General features: G+C 34.3%; 1 protein-coding gene and 1 long non-coding RNA gene across 2 annotated transcripts in view; one reads left to right on the top strand and one right to left on the bottom strand.

Moving 5' to 3' along the window:
• LOC149806917 (E3 ubiquitin-protein ligase MIB1-like) overlaps positions 1-20,586 on the bottom strand; it is a 201,240-nt gene that overhangs the window by 104,022 nt on the left and 76,632 nt on the right. The window lies entirely within an intron of this gene.
• On the top strand, positions 14,280-20,027 carry LOC149806920 (uncharacterized). The gene is made up of 2 exons (XR_016421320.1): positions 14,280-14,832; positions 19,885-20,027. It is a non-coding gene; the product is annotated as an uncharacterized LOC149806920 (long non-coding RNA).

The raw sequence follows: 20,586 nt of genomic DNA on the forward strand, positions 1-20,586 counted from the left end.
TCCAAGACCATGTCAGTGTGAATATGATCATGGGATGCATCCAGGTAGAAAAAAGTTACCTCCATGATTCCACCTATTCTACATCCCACCCACCCCCACAGCCAGCAGGGGGATTCAAAAAGTCTATGCCCCCCCCCCCCCCATGTCTGCAGGGGCAACCAAGAAAATCTAGGCCCACATGTGTAAATTTGATATGATCTCAGAACAGAGGTGAATCCCTGGGCAGCTGAGCTGAATCTTTCTATCTGTATCAAGGATGCACATAATTAGTGTAATAAATATAAGCTCAAGCTGTACCTATGCATTTCTAATAGATAAGTACCACATCTAGTCACCTATAGGTCAAGTCCAACTGGAAACATCACAGACCCAGATCTGCCATCATATAATGTGCCAGCAGGCCTAGGTCAATGCAGTTTGGAGTAAACAAACAACATAGACTATGATCTACTGGTGTATTATGCAACACCAGATAAGGGTTCATGTTTGCAGCTGGATTCAATTTATGAGATGTATGAACGGTACATGTAACAGCTTCCCTGTGGCCAATAGTTGATGGGTAGTTCATGGGTAAATCTATGCAGTCTTGTAATCTGGCCATTTTACAGAAGACTGATAAAAATATGTGAATTGACAGATACCTCAAAATCCTCTGACCCATCATGATATATATGGTACTACAATACCAGCAAACATGAACAAAAGTTAACATTCAAATAAAATAATTTGCAAATCACAGAATCAGCTGTGATTTTCAAGGAAGTCAGAAGTCCATAAAATAATTTGCATTCCTTGCAAAAAAAAGTCAATGAACAGGCACATCCCATCATAAATTATGTATGTATGTATTTGTGATTGAAATTTTTAACACACCTTTAAATATTTTTTCATCATATCACTACAATGTCTGCAGCGCAGCAGTTTATAGTGATGTGACTTTGTCTAGCACTGGAGTAACTTGCTGCTGACATATAGCATCATGTCTCACCTAGTCACATTATTCTTACACCAGGTCGACCAGTCCTAACACTAACCTCTTAATGCTGAGCGCCAAGCGAGGCAGCTGTTAGTACAATCTTTTGTAGGTCTTTCGTATGACTTGGCCAGGTTTCAAACCCGTGACCTCTAACCACTAAGGCCACCGGAGGGAATATGTATGGCTGGATGGATGGAGGAATGCATGCATGGATGTCTGTATAGGGTTCAACACATTAACCCCTGGCGACGATCACCGGGGATTTGGTTTTTCGGATCTATTCAGAAATAGCTTTCAAAATGTGTTTCCTACTCGATTTTCAGGCAAAAATGACAAAAACCTCCAGGGGATAATATGTTAATTAAACAGTGCATTTTGATGACATCACCAAATTTGAATATTCCTTGCATATTTAATCACTTGTGCATCGACATTGCACATAAATTACAAATTTAGCAACTCCTTGACGATTTGTAAAAAAAAAAAAAAAAAAAATCCTTGTTAACACATTAACCCCTAGTGACAACTTAACGGGGAAGGAGGTAGTAGCCTACTGCAGAGCTCTGTAGTGTCAAGGTCATGTATGATACACTAAAGTGGGTGGTACTATAGAAAGGTAGACAGATGTAACTCTACAATGATACCAAATAATCTGTTATTTCAAGTTGCACTACAAAATACGGAGGGAAAAACCTCATTTTTTGGACCCAAATTTTTCTACCCAAAATTCGCCTGTGGTCAGAATCTGATTTTGAGTCTGGATTTTTTACTTTTTGGTCTCACATCTAAGGTGAACCAGTATGAACTACAAACAGACAGATGAACCTTTGCAAAAAGTAGGACAAGATGGGCATTTGGAATGAAGAGTGGTCTCAATACCAAAATAATGGGTCCATTAAGCAAAAAAAATAATTTTAAAAAAATAATTTTTTTACCCTTCTGCTTATGCACAAGCCAAATAGCCAATGAAAAACGACGTTTTTAACACAACAAGGCAGTATGTTATTGCAAGATCACCTGTAAGTTAGTGTTTTCGGATGTATTCAGAAATAGCTTTTAAAATGTGTTTTCTAATCGAATTTCAGACAAAAACGACAAAAACCTCCAGGGGTTAATGTGTTAACAGCATACTAGTACAATCCTGGCTACAGAGTAATAAGTTAGTTTAGGATTCACCAAAAGAGGCACACAAAACAAGGAGTTTAAACAAGGGAAAACTCCTTAATGTAAAATGTCAAAATTCTGAATATACACCTAATTTTAAAAATTCCAAGACATTCTCAGCAAGAACTTCATCATGGGATACATGTCTCCATTAGACCCTTTTCACAACATGCAGGAGAGCACATCAGACCTTGCATCAATCCTATTCTATATGTCTGAGACCAGAGTGAATAAAAAATGTCCAATACACCATTATCACATGAGGTCTTGCATTAATCCTATTCTACATGTCTGAGACCACGGTGAATAAAGAACGTGCAAGGACCCACATCAATCTTACTTAAAATGCCTGAGCCCACAGTGAATAAAGACTGTCCATTACACCAGTATCACATCAGGCTTTGCATCAATCCTGTTCTATCTGCCTGATACTACAGTGAATAAAGAATGTCCGAAACTCTATTCATATCAGACCTTGCATCAATCCTATTATATATGCCTGAGCCCACAGTGAATAAAGAAAATCCAATAATATAATCATATCAGGCCACAAATCAATCCTATTCTACATGTCTGAGACCACAGTGAATAAAGAATGTCCAATACACCATTATCACATCAGGTATTGCATCAATCCTGATCTATCTGCCTTATACCATAGTGATAAAGAAGGTCCAAAATCTATTCTAAATGCCTGAGCCACACAGTGAATAAAGAATGTCCAATACTCTAATCACATCAGGCCCCACGTCAATCCTATTCTACATGCCTGATCCGACAGTGAATGTCCAATACTCAAATCACATCAGGCCCCAAATCAATCTTGCTTTAAATGCTTGAGCTCACAGTTAATAAAGAATGTCCAATACTCTAATCACATCAGGCCACAGATCAATCTTATTCTACATGCCTGATCCGACAGTGAATGTCCAATACTCAAATCACATCAGGCCCCATATCAATCTTACTTTAAATGCTTGAGCTCACAGTTAATAAAAAATATCCAATACTCTAATCACATCAAGCCCCACATCAATCCAATTCTACATGCCTGATTCAACAGTGAACGTCCAATACTCTATCCCATTATTTGTGTGCTCTTTTACACTAGTAAATCAAATAAAAAGCACTGTCTGCTTCACTATCCTATACAGTAAGTCATGCCATTTTGGCTAAATATAAAGTGTCCCTAATGTACTGCAAAGAACAATAATAAGCAACTAACAAATTGGACTTATTACACATAAAATTTCTGTGAAAAACTGATGGACGAAACTAAAGATTTCTGTTTTTTTACCCTAACTACTGGAAAATGATACATAAATACATGCTGAGTTACATTAAAGAAGGCTAAATGAAATGAGCTATATATACCTGATTATAAGATGAGTCCAACTGCAAACGGCAGAGACCCAGATCTGCCACTGCATAATGCACTAGCAGATATGGGTCTGTGCAGTTTGTTAGAAGAACAAACAATATCTACCCTGATTTGAAGGCACATTATGCTACAGTAGATCAGGATCTTTGTTGTTTGCAGTTTGAATTGATTTATAAGTGAGTAAATACAGTATCATTCAACTGCATATAAAATTAATTGACAACAAGACAGAAACAAATCTAAAATTATAAACAAACCATTCATAAGAGCAACTGGGGTGCAGATTAAAAGTAAAGTGTAAAACAATTAAATATAACAAATTGCAAACAGAACTGTAGGAAGATAAAGCCCTTCAAAAACAAATTAAGTACTAAACAAATAAAGTTAAAAGGTAAAGAAGCCAAAATTCAGAAAAACCTTGACTGAAAGACCACCCCAACTGCCAACAAATAATGGTCTCTCAAGGCAGGTGGTCTCTCATAACTGTTCATAACACTATATAACATGGTTCCCATACTTTTCTAAAAGTAAATTTCCAAGTCACTTCCAGGATGAAATTACTTTTTTCAAGGTTCACATATGACCATTACTGAACGAAATTAACGAAACATTTTAGATCATAAAACTTGTATTTTCTAAATCTAAAGATGTTTCTCTTTCAAAGCTCTCCAAAAACATCAAAGTCAGAAAAAATGATCATGTACAAAATCACAAAATGTATCACACGAAACAAGTTTGATTATATTCCTTTAAATTGGCATGTAAAGTCATTTCAATATACAGAATAAAAATTCTAACTTTATTTTCCTGCATTATATTGCTAAGTGGGAACAACATAATGAATATAAATTATGTTTTGTTTCCTTTCAAACCTTTAATTCTGAAGAATTCTATAGCAATATAATTATATATGCATCTCATAGAAAGTAACATTTCCTATTACAGTATAAAAAAAAAAACAATAATTAGATTCTTGTCCTCTAATGCAAAGAGATTAACCCTGAATTTAACTGTGCCAATAAAATCCCAAACAAGATTTTTCAAACAACCTAATCTCCTTAACCCTTTACCTCATACAGCATAGTTACAAAGTGCAGTGCGCTATAAATAGAACACCTGTTACCTATACGACCCCATACGCATTGGCCTGCCTGTTAACTGTTAAGCAATGTAGTGTATGCTACGTTTAACAGCAATTTTAACCATTTTACATTTTTGGCACACATCTATTATACGTGGAAAAATTTAAGAGTAAAGTCCGATTGTTATAGCTGTGCAATTATTTTTCACGAAAGAATTTTTTATGTGCTTTAAAATCTTGAGAGAACTCGTTCATCATCATGTCAGTGAGGCTGCGTGACCAACTGTAGCTGCCATTTCTCATACTCAAAATTTACAGGTTTTTCGTCTGCGTCTGCATCACTAAGTCATATGAAATTGATAATTTATAAAAACTAATTGCTGCCTACATCAATATCAGAGCCTTTACCTAAGTTATTGAATCTTTTATGGTTGTGATTCTAATCGTGAAAACTTCGTATGTACTGACTGAAATTTAAACCGCCATTTTGGAGAGTGGAGATTACGACCCAGTTACTTTAAATAGCAGATACTGACCAGTGCATAAACAGTGACCATGTGATCTGACGTAATTGTAATTCGCAGAAATGAATGTATATCTAATGGGGGGGGGGGTGTCCCCGAAAGTGGCACTACAAAAACCAGCTCAAAATGGCTGATGTTTACAGGAGGCATCAAAAGGCACTTCCATGCGAATGGAGTAGAGGTGTCAAAAGGCGCTTCCATGCGAATGGAGTAGAGGCATCCAAAGATGCTTTCATGAGGTAAAGGGTTAAGAAGATCTGGTTAAAAATCCATCATATAAAAACATTTTCAAAAGGGTTGATTTAAATTTTGACAAAAGACCTTCAAAATTATATACTGTTGTATAAACAAGGACTAAATTTTCTGTAATATCAACTTGTCTTGTAATTCATTAAACCAGTCCCCAAACCTATATTGATACAGGGGCTCATATAATTTTTTAATATATAATACAAGGAACGACAATTTCTCATTTCAGCTCTGATTCAACAATTTGATCTGGCTTAAAACGAATAGCAGTCCAGTTTCTAATCCAAGTTTCACAGTCGGAAAAAAATTATCATTTCTCCTGACTTTTTCCCAATTTCCCAGTAGCGTGGGAACCATGTATATAACCAATAAATCTGTGCATGGAGAGCAAAGTCTTTCAAAACAGGTGATCTCATAGCGGTGGTCTCCTCTCAAAACAGGTTTTACTGTATATCATGTAATAATCCTTAACATATTGGTAAAATGTGTTTATTTCAATGGCATTTCCTGAAAAGATTTCCTCTGTTGGTATGTCAGCATCAAGTTCTTCATCAAGTTCACATACAAAATCCACAAGTTAGTCAATTCACTCACTGATACTGCATTAATAGTACTAAATGGCACTGATGACATAGTGACTAGCAATGTATATCCCTGGATAGACATTAGAGTTTCAGATATAAAATTTTAGGAAAAAGTTGGTTGACTTGCTGTATTCGATAAAAGTTTTTGCATGCTAAAATTCTGTGATGAACAGTATTAAACAAGAGGCCCAAGTGATCCTAAGATCTTTATCGTAACTGATATCTGCCTAATTCCACAACAATTGGCAAAGAAATCTGAATCAGTAATATGGTTTCTGTTTAAATTTGTTCCATTTATTTGTACAGACTTAAAGGTGGTCATGGCAAAATGTCTTCTGTCAAGTGTAGTCACATTCTATTTAGTAATGGAAATCATATTTGATGCCACAATAGGCATCATTAATACAGGTCTGAAAGGTCTTCAAACTGAATCATTTTGTAAAGCATGATCAGACTTTGTTCAACTTTTCTGAAGTCACCTAATTTTTTTCTTCTATTTTTAATAATAGCAGACATCACTGAACACAGATCTGCATTAGTTGTATAATCTTGGAAGCCCTCCGTGAGAGGGAGGATTTTTTTCAAAATTTAGTCAAAATTATGTTTAGTGGATTTTGAGAACAAGTCATTTAAAAGTTTTCTATCTTTAGTAACAGCAGCCATATCAGATGATGGAGAGTTTAGAAATTTTCAAAGGTCTTTCTATCAAATTTGGTCACATACCATTATGCAATTTTTTTTGAAAAAGACAGAATCAATCAGTCCTCATCCATAATCTCTCATTCCATGGGTTTTCCCGGGTTCTTCCTCCACCATTAATACTGGCCGCCATGTATAGCCTATCGTGTGCTGAAAAATGGCGTTAAGCCCCAAAACAACAACAACAACAACAACAACTTTCATTCCATATTTAACAGCCATTACAGAGGATTTCTAAGCAACTGGTAACCAAAACCCCAGAGGAACCTCATGCAAAACTAATGTCTGTTGGCAAGGGATTTGAAGCAGCAGTACTAAACAATATACATGTATTTTAAGTTGTCTGCGAAGCAATTCAACATAGATCATTATTCTATGGGATGATTCTACACAGTTATTTTGTTTACTCTTATTAATTTCTAACAAGTTTTTAATGCTGCTCTTCCTGCCACATGGCATTCATTTCAATGGATAAGCTGTGTCTACAATGCTCACCACAGCAAAAGAAGTCCCTTGAAAGGGCACAATTACAATGCTCACCACAGCAAAAGAAGTCCCTTGAAAGAACTCAACTTCAATGCTCACCACAGCAATCACACACAATCATGACAAAATTCAGGCATGCTGAAACTATCAGCAACCCACAATCACAATCATAACAATATTCAGGTATACAATATAAATTAAAAATACATAACACAGCCATATAAAGATTTACAGAAGGTCATCAAGATGGCCTTTTTCGAGGTTGGATCAACATCATTTTAGCAAAGGAACAACTATATATTACAAGAAAGAAGTTTATAGAAGAGAAGAAAAAAAAAAACTTACTGATATGGCCATCCATTAAAGAGAAGTAACTGTATTTCACATTTTAGGAGGTTACATCAGAAATGTTTTCATTTAGGACTAACTACATATACACATTTTAGGAGGTTACATCAGAAATGTTTTCATTTAGGACTAACTACATATAGTGATTTAGTGAAAAAATCCATGTCGACCATCCTTTCAATAGGGTTTTTAACAGTGGCTCTCGTGTGACATCATGAGTCACTTGCCACATATCTTAAAATAGAATGCAGCCCCATTTTCAGATGAACAGATAATAATATGGTGGGACAGAACCATTATTTTAGTTATAAAAACCCTACTTAGAGAAAATGAATAAAGCAAATTAACTTTTCATCTACATAATAAAGCAATGATTAACCTGACTGATTACTTGTAAATACATTTCTTGCTGCCAAACAATTTATATACAAGGAAGGATGTTCTGTTCTATTTGTACATATCTTACACACTATTTATAAGCTGATTCTTGTCATTTAATGCACTATAATATTTATGTACACAAACTGTTATTTTAAAATCCATTTTAGATTCGTTATATATTTTTCTGATTTCACTGTTTCATTGTTCTTTGAATGAATTTAAAATATGACTTCTTTTTTACACACTTGTAATAGTAATACTGTGTATACTAGTAAACATAAGCAATTCTTTTCTTCTAAATTCACTATGTTAATGGAGAATACAATAGCAGGTGTGGAAATGCTCTGTACAAAATATCCCAGTTATGAAATGACTTGTGCACCCGCTAAACTACCATGCACACATACACTACCCGAATTTCAGTCAACATATTACTGTTTAATAATTGTTTTATTAAAGTGTGTGGTAAAAAAGGATATGTGAACTTTTAGTCTTTTTTTATTAGCCCAGGCTCTAACATTTTTGTATCTTTTCTTTATCTTAACTGCAATGAAATAATGAAGCAGCTTGTTCTCTTAAACAGGGAAAACATCATTTACTGTCAGTTAAAATCACACAATATTTTTGTGGGATGTCGGGCATGTAAGATCGAATACAAAATGGTTTTAGTATTACAATGTACTTTATTCTTGTAATTCACTTCCAAAAGATTTAGAATTAAATCATTCAAAGATCAAATTATAAAAACAACAACTATAATAATCCCACTTTTGTTGGTATGAATTTTCCATGCATGAGGTGTAGTGACAAGATATTAAAAATGGTATCAGAGGGGCTCCATTTTCATTGAAGAGCAACTAGATCTTGGCATGGATGTGAGTGTCAAGTTTCATGGTAATCATTTCAGTAGTAAGGATGATTTAGAGATAACAAAACTGTACTAATGAAGGAATGATACAAGGATGGACTACAGATGACATATGACATTCAATCCCATAAGCTGGTCTGGTCTATGACCAATAGAGCTATAGAACTAAAACAGGCTGGTACACTGTATCTACTTTCTATAACCAATTAGAAAACCATTCTGACTCAGCATCTGGTCCTATTTAAGACTACTGCCACTAAAATGTGGTAAAACTGAGGCCAACAATTTGGCAGCCATATGGAGACAATAAGGCTTCCTATGAAACCTCATGAAATTCCTCAAAATGAGTTTACCATATATGCCCATGTCATGTGCCCAATCATGGTCTTTGCCTTAATCAGAGTCAGATAAAAACAGGGCAAACTGAATTATCTGTGTCTGGCATCCCTGCCGATCAGGATCCCTGATGTTGATCCCATTGATTGTTTTAGGTACACTATGTAGACTCAGACCTGATTAACATGGGAAAATGGGAGAGTCTGAGGGGTTACCCCTCCCCCAAAATATAATTAAAGTTATAATGTCCAAGGGTGGTATCAAATTAAGTTTACATTATTGCGATAACCAAAACACATACATGTGAATAAATGTGAAAAGAAAAAACCAATAGATTTGCAAAACTGTGCTATTTCCCCAGGAATAAAGATCGAAAACAAAATATGTACTTTATTCTCTTTCTGACCCTTATATTGATATTTCAATGTAAGATATAAACATGAATATCATTAGAATAAACTTAAATCTGTCTTACTGGCCTCCCTTGTTTTAAAATCAACATTTAGTTAGTTTATATCAGAAACTACCGAATATCGAACTCCACACAGACAACCTCTTTATCACTGAACATCTGTGTAAAATTTCAATCAAGTTTTGGCACCTATGTTGATAATAAATCTACCATATGATATTACATTTTCTACATGCACTTACCATGCCAGTCTTGTATATAACCTACACTCACATGTTATTGGCTTGGTTTGGTATTTTATTACACAGCAACACTCTAAAGGTTATATTATCTCAAGGCAAATAGAGTTATGTGCCTTGTCCAAAATAGAAAAAGTGGGATGATCTGATGGTGGGAATTGAACCAATTCCCAACTCTGTAGCATGAAGAAGCAAGCAAGCATAGATTCAGATCAGTTACCATGTAATGTGCTGTCTGATCAGGATAGACTACTCTGTTTGTTTACCAATGATTTCAAGTATACAACATCACGCAGACCTGGCTTGACAATCATAAATCTCTTGAAAGTGCCTTTGAGCTTCAAACCAATCACAAATGATGTTACTCCTGGATGCTTGTTTCTTATTGGCTGTTGGTGGAAACTCAATCTAAGACTCAAGCTCAAGTTTTATGATCTGGAGGCCAGGACCAATGCAGTAGATTAATGGGCATGCAAGTTACCAAATATGCTCACATATAAATTTAACTTCAAACTGTCAATATCCAGATCTGCCACTGCATAAAGAGCTGGGAGATCTGGGTCTTTGCAAACTGTAAGGAGTAATCAGTACAACAAAAACACAGATACTGATCTGCTGGCACATAATGTAATGGAAGATCAGGGTGTGTGTTGCTTGCAGTTTGACTCACTTTAAGCTAGTTTATATACAATAGTATATAAGGGGGAACATATAGCATTCTATCATTACTCAATATTAGCATCATGATGGGGTACAAATCTTAATTTTGCTATCTATTATGTCCTTTCCAAATGACAAAACTCAGAATAACTTCTGCGGATCAAAGGCATTTTGCCAGTACTTGCATAAAAGTTTCACATATTTAGCAAGAAAACTATTTTCACAAGCACTTTATTACATGTTTATAACATTGTAGGCTTACAATAGTGTGGGTTGCCCATTTTAAATCCCATATTTAATGCTACATTTACTCATTATTCCCACAAATTTTTATAACACAATATTAGGATTTATAGTGTATGCTGTAAAATAAAAGTCTGGACAGTAAAGGATTTTTCCAGGCAACTTCTCAGATTCAAGGGTTTTTCAAAGGAGGTACGAGCCGTGTATCAATAACAAGTTGAAAGTGAAAGTGAAAGTGAAACCAGGAAAGCAACCTACTGCTCATTCTATTTGTGATTTCAAGCAAAAAAGTCTGGACCCTGATCTGCAGGTGCTCTATGCAATGGCAAATCTTAAACAATACTCTCTGCACCTGCGTGTGGCATATACTTGGCCCAAAAAGCCAATTAAACAAAGAAGCAAAGACTCCAAACAATAACATAATCATCTTTACTCCGTGTATACTACTTGGTTACCAATAATAAATAGCAATTCGTCAAATCATTTCTGTGCTTGTGAGCCAGAATTTAAGCTTCTGAGTTGATCACAGATTTAATTAGTTGTTTCTGTGTGTGTTTTAATAGACTCAGTTATCCCTACACTAGCTTTGAAGTGAACAGCACCATAACAAAATTTGCAGGCACATATGGTTCTACCCTGTCTAACAGATAAATTAAATAAAAACGTACAGCGGGATGCTTTGTAATGGGAAATCTAACTAAGAAATATGCATGTTTATTTTTGAAGTTAGTGGTAGTTTTATAGGCTTAATTTTGATATGCGCTAATCAAGTAAAATTTAACTCAGTGCGACTCATAATGATTAGATATTCACACTACTGGCAATCATCCACATGGAGCAGCTTATTACTAGTGGTTGATAAAAATGCATATACAGAAAGAAGAAAAAAGCAGAATTGGATGAATGTCAATTTTTATCACTTAATCAGACAAAAAAAAACAACTGTCAGCAAACTTCATGATTCATATTTTTTATTTCTATTTTATACACACATGCTCTACTTTTGTAAAAAATATAGTGGAAGGACGGTATGCACATTTTACTTCATATACCGTATATATTCATTTTTATGTTGAGTCCAAGTGCAAACAACATTGACCCTGAAAGGCCATCACACAATGTACTATACTGTTTGTTCTGCTGATTGCTCCTAACAAACAGCACACACCTGGATATGATGGCACATTATGCAATGGTTCACTTGGGTTTGTGCAGTTTGCATTTGGACTCTACTTACAAGTGTATTGATACAGTATATGCTTATCCACATTTAACAACTTGTTTATGCCAATGCCTAGAGTTTGGCATCATATTTTAGAATTTATGCAACCCATTTTTAAGATCCAAGTTAAATGCTAAACTTTCAGAGAACAGAGCTAAAATCACATTGGTAACTAACGATGCTCAATTTCAATTTAAGGCTGTTAGTTCAGGTTAATTGTGTGTTAAAAGACCTGGTGAATGTCATGCATTTTGCTGCTTTAAGCCAGCCTCATGCAACACATGCTGACATAGACAGATTAAACAAGTTCTTGACACATTTAAGTTACACTGTATTAAAATAGGTTAATTTTAAGCTGACAGCTCCATGTTTAAGATGAACCTACACTGACAGATTCAGAGCTACAATGTATTAGAATATATTCATCTTAAGCTGACAGATCCAGGTTAAAAAGGTACCTGCAATGACATATTTGAGCTACACGTGATTAAATGGATTAATGTTCATCTGACAGATCCAGGTTAAAGATGTACCTCCAATTACAGATTCAGAGCTACAATGTATTAAAATGGATTAATTTTTAGCTGACAGATCCCTGTTAAAGATGTACCTGCACTGACAGATTTGGAGCTACACTGTAATAAAATAGATTCATTTTAATAGATTCATTTTAAAATGACATAACCAGGTTAAAGAGATAACGGCACTGACAGATTTGGAATAATACTATTAAAATGGAATCATTTTAAGCTGACAGATCCACATTAAAATGGCATTTGCACTGAAAGACCAGAGTTCTTACTTTTGATACTTTCTAAGCAAAAAACTTAAAATCAGTTATGACACTTGAAGGGCTATTGAGCTGACTAATTTAGAATGCCAAAATTGAGGAAAAAAAAGTAAAGAGAATCCCCACATTTCACTGACCTAAATTTATTATGGTTCACAATTTAGTCTGTCAAAGGTTTCAAACTCTGAACATTATTTTTAACTTTCTGCTTAAAATTTTTCATGAATACCAAGTCTGGTTTGATGCTGTATGGAGTATATAGTATAACTTATAGGACAGTATATAAGGCACTGGATACAGAATTTAAAGCAGGATTTTAGAAGGTATAAAGCATGTAGAACTAACCCTGTATGTTCCACAGCCAGTACATTACACTGCCTTGATAATCATTTTTCTGGAAAAAACATATATGAGTCTATATCAGCAAGTAAGCAAACTATGGGTAGCTTACTGTGTGTCAGTGCCTCAGTGCCCTCTTATTCCTAATAACACAGTTATCATTTAAACAAAGAAGAATAATTTTTTTTTTGTATCAGGGCATTTTAAGGATTAATTGGTGCAGTCTGTATCTTTGCTGTGCACTTTAATATATTTGACAACAAAACATTTCCATTAGCTATGAAAACTGCTTACTGCACAAGATTCTCTTGACTTTGTTCCATGAATCAGAAGTTATTTTTTGCAACACAAACTGCAAAACAAACTAGTATGAAAATACTGATTTGAATGGATGACTGTGGCCGATATAAATTTAATGGTCACTTCCATCTGGGTACATATGGTTAACCAAATAAATGTTTCCAGAAACAGCTCACTAATGATTCAGGATCACAGAAGCTAATCTGCAATATCACATGACATGGTCACATGGTAATAGATTACCCATACTGCCTTTGAGGCATCTGCTTCAATCACCTTATAAGCTGATGGGCCAGTCCCAAATGAAGACACCCCTCACGTCCAAATATGTAACTTCCTTCATTCTCTATGGCTTGGTAATATGATCAAAGAGGAACTAACTCTGTTTCAGAACCCTAAGTAAAATCCCCCATTGGCACCCCACCCCCCATAACTTGGAGATAATCTATCTGTCTAAAGGAAGATGCATAAGCCAGAAAGTTTCAGGAAAATCTCCCATCTTAAGATAAATGGTTTGATAAACCCCATGACAAACAACATGAACCATAAGTATATAGGACACTGTATATCACAGCAGTTTAAAACAGTACTTAGGACTAATGTGTAAAAAAAATTCTAATTAGATTAAAGTACAAGTTACAAAAAGTTGACACATGTAAAAAAAAATTAAAATCAAAGTCATTTTGGAGAAAAGCCCCCCCAATTTAATTCAATAAAACCATAAATCATATAAACAGCTCAATGGTTAAGTACGGCTTTAAAGCACAGCATGTACTGTAACCCAGGTACATAAATAAAAAAGTTAAAATGTATTTTAACAAAAATAGATGGTAAATAATAGGTCTCATAAATTCTTCTCCCCTGATTCAAAATGTATCATCATACATTATATAAGGACTCAAAAATAAATATCAATTGTGAAATTGAGTAAAAAGATTCCAAAGTTCTGAAGCATGAGAGAGGCAGCGTATATATAAGGATCAAAATGACTGGAATTCCTGAATCTCATCCCCAGCTGTTCCAGAATCAGAGAGCAATGCAATCTGGGGAATGAGATTCTCTCTCTTCTGGAGTGAAGATGCCTGCCTTGCATATGTACAATGCATCAGCTATCCATACATGTATGTAGACAGCCTGCCTGACTGCCAGCCTCTCTGTTATGAAGACACTTCTATAAATTGCTAAACTCATCCCCCTTACTTGGCCCATGGGGTGAAAACATACCATGCCAAATATCTACCTGAGAAATGCAAGTCGCAGGGAGAGTATGGGTATTCACTTGTTCTCCAAGTGATTCCCCTATACATAGATACATCATGGTTACTACTACGAGATTCCATAGTAACCTCTCAGCTCAGGTAGATCATAGAGAGCAATCGTTTCACAACTACGCTTTTGTTTTCATATGTGCATATGTATCTTAGATGAGGCCTCTCTGGCTTGTAATGGATTCTTAAGTTACTTTACAATAGTTATCTATTAGCCAAAACACCATCACAACTTTGTTGTGGCTCGGATCGCGCATACCTTGGATACTACCTTCAGCAACAGTAAGTCTTTGCACGGATTGTGAAGTGTGGACCTTTGGAAAACTTTTATCAATTCTTCTCATGGTTTAAATTTCTATTTTGTTTTTATCTTCTATCCAAAGCATCTCTTATTTCCCCTGCATGTTCACTGATTCTTTCTTAGCAATGTCTTCAGCTCAGTGTTAAGCGTGTGTGTGTGTGTGAAGAGCTGGATTTTGCTACACAGTATCTATCATCTTGTTAACTTTGATGGCAGTTTAAAATTAAATGAGATTTACCTCATTTTGGTTGCATGAGGCTTAACTCTAAATGTATGGCCTGCTACTAACAAGGTGGATCAAATTTCAAATCTGTGTTAGTGCATGTCAAATTTGCAGTGACCCAGTCTTGCATCTGGCTTTTCTGGCAAACCTTTTATCTTAAATGTTGAGAAGATAAATTATTGCATTCAAAATATAAGAAATGAAAAAGGTGTTTTTGAACTTTGAAGGAAATGTGTGAAGTTAGAGTACAGAATTTAATAATTAACCATGAAGTAAATTTACAGTCATTTTGTCCTGAAATAATGCTACACAACATTTTTACCCAGGCCATTTGATACATTACAAAGAAGGTAACGTTGCTTTTCTGTGGTTAAAGATAAGGAATGGATATAAATATTTCTGATTTGGGGGTGGTGGCATTGTTGAGATAAGTCAGGAAGCAATGAAATGTAGTCTTAAATTGTTCTGCTCTATATCTAGTGCAAGTTTTCAAAATCAATGAAACCTATTTAAAAGAGATCTCCTGCTAATACTAAGATATATTAAACTTCATGAAATGTGTAAGCTTTTTTTCCCCACTAAAAATGAAGCCTTCACAATTGCCAAATAATTAGTAAATTATCCTAATAATCAGCCAATTAGGTATGTATCAATATCAAAACAGTATGTGCTAAATTTTATTTTCCAGTGCAATGCAGTACAAGACTCAGAATACAATAGTAGTCTTTTGGGGTGGCGATACTGGCACATCAAGATATTTTATTTGGGTTTTGTGGGGTTCAACACCATTTTTCACCACATGACAGGCTGTACAGTATATTAGGTGGAGGAATAGCATGGAAGACATGGGGATGAACTACTGATACACAGGAAGTTACTGGCAAACTTTCTTACATATCCAAGACTTGAACTTGCACAGACAAAGGTGAAATGTAAGTAAAGGCAAGCACCCGACTACTAGGCCACCCAGAGCCCCCATCTGAGATTGTATGTAAAGATACTGTATTTGGCAACTGAAATATTTATGGGCAAAATGTTTCACTGATAATTCTAATTTAAGTTTTATTTCTCATTCTAGGACAAAAATGTATTTCTCTTCTAAAAATCTGATGTAGATAAATTACTCATTTAGATTAGATTTACAGCAGATAAAGACATGATAAATCTTCTTAAGAAGTCACATGCTTGAAACATATCAGTTTGAATTGTACTGGAAATGAACCTGTTTTATTTATTATGAAAGAAATAGTACATTGTATATTTGTGTTGTTAGAAATGATTCCTCTCTAGCAAAAGATGTTTTAGAATATTGTTCTGATCACTACCTCTTTCATGTCCAAATCAGATGTAATGTGAATTTTTGTAAGGTTCAAACAAATTATCATTGTGTGGCTGGAATAGGGGTTTGGGTTTAGGTTGGTGGGGTACCAGAATTAGCCTTGGAATCTAATATATAGTTGTATAGCTAAAATCAACAAAAATGAGGCTTGGTTAGATTCTGAATAGCTTTGCAAGTTTGCAATCACAGGTTTAACACAGAGTTCCATCATATGCAAGGGTAAGTAGTGGTAAATCCAAGGTAAGGTTGATTATTTCTTGCACATTCTCCAGTTTTCTCCATCTACTGACTTGTCAATATCTAAGCTGACAAAAATGTATTCTCCAAGATCTAACAACTTTGACTGAAAAGGTATACATTCTGGTTGTTTCTTACAAGTTACTGTATGGCTGATATGACATGAATCAAGTTTAAATTATAACTGTCTATACAAGGCAATATCCACAAAAAGTATATTTTTTTATGGTTTGATAGGGAATTTATTAAACTATCTGTAATACAAACATGCTGGCACTCAACCTATACTGGCAATGTCATGAACAAATAAGGTTCTGCCAAATAAATTGGCAAACTGACTAAATAGTTGCTTTTAAATCTAATACCATTTTAATTTTCAAGCAAGTCTCTTCTCATAAAAAATTTCAATAATATTTCAAGTTTCTTGTATCAACAACAGTGGTGAATTATAACTTGCCTACCTAATTATAAAAACCTTCATGATCAAGTAGGCAAAACTACAGCATAGCCTGGCATGCTTAAATAATACTGAATTTGTTCAATTGTTACTTAATGCTAGTTCAAATCTGGTCCAAGCATATTTATTCAAATGCATTTCTGAAAATGTCTCACTTTCCTTTTCCTTTTTTAGTCACATGAACATAAAATTCCTTCTCTTCTATGCATGTTAGAAACAACCTTTTCTTTACCATGCTTTGAGATACCTGAAACAGAGAACAACGCAGAAGATGTGTACAGTACTATCTGCCAATTGACCTTCACTTGATAGACTGGTTGCTTTGCTATCGCTGGTTGAAATCGGGCCAAATAGTTATGTTATGAAGGATTTGGTCCCCTTCAACCAGCTGTAGTTAGCATTCCTACCAACAGAGGGAACCAGCTGTTCATAGTTTATCTATTCTTCAGCATACTTTCCTCTTTTTTAACCCTTTTTTGCATGGTGTGTTGTTTTGTACATGCATGTCACTTTTTTTACCTGCAAGGTCTGTTTTGTCAGTCAAGTTCATGAAATATTTGTGCAGCAAGAATCAGAACTTCTCTATAAGACAAAATCCTAACTGAAGACATCTGCGTATATGCCTGTATGCAAAAATATGTACATGTTATTTGGAGCAAATGTTTCACTATCTCAACAGCACTTGTTATCCAATGTCAAAATGCACCTCATGGTTCAAGAATATTTCTCTTGAACATAAGTATGAGTAAAATATTTATAAATACCATCAGTATCAGTGTGTGTGTGTGTGTGTGTGTGTGTGTGTGTGTGTGAATTAAGCCAACACATTTATTTATGTATTATTTAAACTGAGATTGGAATAAAATTAAAATTGCTAAGATGTATTAATGTAAAGAACAAAAGGTAAGGGTATACGCCTATAAAGAAAAAAAAATGCTATTGTAATATTTTTAGTACTTTTACAAATGTTAAACAATGTGTATAATTCATTAAACAAATGTTGAAATTAGTTGAAATTCCATATGACCTAGTGCCCTACTTATTTTTTTAGCCCTTGTTAACTCTGAATAATAATAATAATAATAATAATAATAATAATAATTCTGCCCTTTTTTTTACATATCCAAAAAGATTGGAGAAAATGTATTTTAATACTAATAATCAAACACCTAACATTCTTTAACTCAAACCACAAAATTTTCAGTTAATTAAGCTCCAAATATAAATTCTGACCCATTGCCATATATCACAACATCAAGAGGGCATGCTTCAAGTTATTATTTTGCTCCCAATTGTCTTCACATGGAACTCCATGTCCAATAAGATACCATGTTGAGTGCTTTCTGGATAATGGATAGTTCAGCTGTTATTTCCAATTCTTGAGATGATAAGTACATGTTTTATCAAGACTGCAGCAATTAAAAGTGGTGCAGGGATAGCCAAAAACATCCCATTGTATCAAGTTTCACCTTCAATGCTTGAAGGATTCACCAACTACAGTAACCTGTGTAGCTGCTGGAATGGGGGGGGGGGCAATACTCATCTACATTTGGCATTCACCAAACATATATACAACTATTTCAACATTCTGAATTCAGCATTCAGTACACTGCCTGCTGTTTGAAATTCATTTCTATATAATCAATGTGAACTTATTTACTTGTTTTCCATTTAAGCTATTATTCACTACATTTTACCAAATTAGCCCATATAAAGAAAAATACTTTATTAAAAATTATACACTGATATACAATCTGTGCAAGAGCAGGTTTGTTCCTTGAAAATGAACAATTCCTATTAAATTTATTAGATAAAATTAGTTTCAATTACTAAAATTAAGTATTCCCATCATTACATTATGTAAATATAACATTCTGACAGTCACTGCAAATGAAACCAAGCTGTCATAAGTAAGGTTAACAATCTGAAATACAGATAGCTTATTGATTGCTGTCTAATGGAACATAATGTACCAAGCCAAACAATGGCATCCAAACCTGGCTGGTCTGGGCAGGTTTTGAACCTGCAACCCACCAACTGTGAGATGAGCATGTTAACCACTTGGTCCCAGTGGCTCTAGACACAATGTACACAATAACAAGTTCATCAAATTATGAATCTGAAACCAGTCAAAAATCACTTTCTAAAATTTACAATAATAATAATAATAATAATAATAATAATAATAATAATATAATAATAATAATAATAATAATAATAATAATAATAATAATTCAGCTACATCATTTTTCCCGTCATAAGTCCCAACTACAGTACTTCTCCTAATTAACTGAAATGTGACAAATCAGGTACACAGGATACAGCCTGATGCACAATTTACCCAAAAATGACACAGCTGCACAGATTACCAGAAAATTTACAAAAGGTGCACAGTCTCTAATACATGTACTGCATTCAAACCATAAAAAATAGGATACCATCCATGATTTACTGTCACATTTGTTTATGGGGTACACATTTTATTGGACTTCATGTTGGTTACAACATTATCTCAACTGAAAACAATCTTTTCTTAACAACATTACATAATGAAGCCTCATTCTTTGTAGCATATATCTTCAATTTTGGCAACAGTCTTTGTACAAATTTCATTATTGACTCCACAGGTCAAACCAGGAATCTTTCTTCAGAATTTTAATGTTTCATTTTCATAGGCTTAGGAAATACAAAAAATAATTTGAAAGCCAACTGGTGTTTTCCTTACATATAATGTTAGTCAAAAATTCTAACACAATTTCTCTATTTGTCTTTTTCAGGTCCTGGAGATTTTACAATGAAGTCTATAACTCCATTAGATCAAGATGATTGTGGGTATCATGATGGAATATATATGTTCAATTTTCCATTTAACAAAGGATTTGGATATATATATATAATAAATTTCCATGGATTACATTTATTAGGCATTATTTTGTTTGTTCTAAATGCTAAGGATATAGTGTAACATGTCTATTAGCGGACTGACTATGAGGCGTAAGTCTTGATTAATTACAATGAATATTTTTTTCAGGTGCATACGCAACAATAGAACCCAATTAATCCAGTAATTTCTTGAAATACACAAATATCAATTAGACAATTGTATCTATTTTATGAAATAAATGACTTATCTGTAGTCAGGCCCAAACAAATAAAATCTTTTGATTTTTAAAATGCTTTGTGCAGAAAATAACATTTAAAATAACTAAACCCTAAGACCAACTGTATTTTGAAATACTAGCTCTGTGAGTTCATAACTGTTGATGAGCTATCAATTTTTGTGCATTCTAAAAACCATGACTACGAAAATCAAATAAACAATGATTGATGTGTGAAAATGGCAGGTCCACTTCCCAATCAACAAATTAAAGTAGTAAGGAACATATCAATTTTGGAAAGCCATGAAGACATAAGCATGAAAATAAATTTACAGAACTAAATTGTATGACACTTAGAATTATTATTTTCATGGGATTCAT

Source organism: Sinohyriopsis cumingii, chromosome 1 (genome assembly GCF_028554795.1).
Source record: "Sinohyriopsis cumingii isolate HCF-2022 chromosome 1, ASM2855479v2, whole genome shotgun sequence".
NCBI classification, from domain to species: domain Eukaryota; kingdom Metazoa; phylum Mollusca; class Bivalvia; order Unionida; family Unionidae; genus Sinohyriopsis; species Sinohyriopsis cumingii.